The sequence below is a fragment of the Patella vulgata genome, chromosome 7, assembly GCF_932274485.2.
Source record: "Patella vulgata chromosome 7, xgPatVulg1.2, whole genome shotgun sequence".
NCBI classification, from domain to species: domain Eukaryota; kingdom Metazoa; phylum Mollusca; class Gastropoda; family Patellidae; genus Patella; species Patella vulgata.
The window spans coordinates 15,137,501-15,139,084 of NC_065885.2; positions in this window are offsets into that span (position 1 = coordinate 15,137,501).

Genomic DNA, 1,584 nt, shown 5'->3' on the forward strand with positions numbered 1-1,584 from the left:
TCTTAAAAACCTTTTCCGCTTTATACCACAATTTGGACCACAACGAAACAAAACTAATTTCAAAAAGTTACATAATAATCTAAAATCTCAAATCGGGAAATGTATAGTAGCTTGGTCTCATAAATTAGAATCTTTTGGAGAATGGAAAAAAAACTGTTTTCGATCTCTTGTCAAAGAGAATCAAATATATAAAACAAAACCCAAGATGCCCCCAACCTGAGGTCCTAAATAACACATTTGCAGTTGAATGTCTTGCAACTCTTCAAGAGAGATTTGTTTCAACGCCTGTCGATAAGGCTAGCAACAATATTCCTTTTACCTGTAAAAAATACTATCTTAGAAATATTCTTACTTAAGTTGGACTTTGGCTCAATACCAAAAACGACATATACTAAACAGCAAACAAAACGTCAGTACGATTTCAAAACCAGAGAGGCACTTTCGTCAAATCATTCGTGATTAATTCATTACAATTCTTCCAAGACATTACAAGAAGGTTTAGAGTCTGTACACAGTCTTTACATCAGTATCTGGTGAGTCCACCGCGAGTGTCAATAACAGCAGCGCAGCGTTTGTACATGGAGTGGACCGGACGATTGATGAACGCCACTGGTAACTGGAACCACACTCTCAGAGCCTGGCCCAATCCATCGGCTGTGTTTGGTTTCGGTACGACGTTATTTTAAGTCTCCATTGAATTTCGTCCCAAAGATGTTCAGTGCATAACGTTTGCACCGTTCTGCTGTAGTAACTCTGGCGGTGTGGGCACGGGCGTTGTCGTGCTGGAAAACGTTGACGTGGGGTCTGAGAGCTTGATCGATGTAGCGCACTACTGTGATGCCGCCTCCTCTTCCTGGACCAAGATTTTGGAACACCACAGGACCCACTCTCTGGTTCAGGCCGATTATACCCCAAACCTCCCCATGAGTCTCGTTCCATGACACATTGGTCAGAATAACGCTAGCCACGTCGACGCTATATTCTGGTCCTGCCATCTGCAGTTGATACGCAATACCGACTCTCATATGTGAACAGAACAGTTATCCATTACCTGTGTCGCCAGTTCTTGTGTTTACGTCGATGGCGAGGGGTGAGGATCGGTTCACGGCAAGGTCTACGGCAAAGGATGTTCTCTCTGGTGAGACGTCGGCGTACTGTATCGGTACCGATGGGTCTTCCGTGTGTTCCCACTGTCTGACGTGCTGTCTCGATGCCTGTGTGAAGGGATTCTGCGCGTGCTCTCGCACAACATGGCGGTTTTGTCGCCTTGTGGTAATCCTTGATCTACCAGTTGGGAGGCGATCATTCGTGGTGCTCTAGCCTATAGATGGTTCGAACATTGACCTGGAAGTGATTGGCAACGGCTTTGACAGTGTGGCCAGCGTCGAGTCTTCCAAGCGCATGGTTCCTCTGAGCTGTCGTGAGTCGTGGCATGCTGCTGACGTTGTAGTGTGAATGATTCAACCAGGTATGGGGGTGCATTTTATAGGGCCGGTCCCGGTGAACAGCATGAGTTACATGAAAATCATACATTACATTACCATCTCAGAAGTCAGGTTGCATTTTTGAGAACATTTCCTGGGT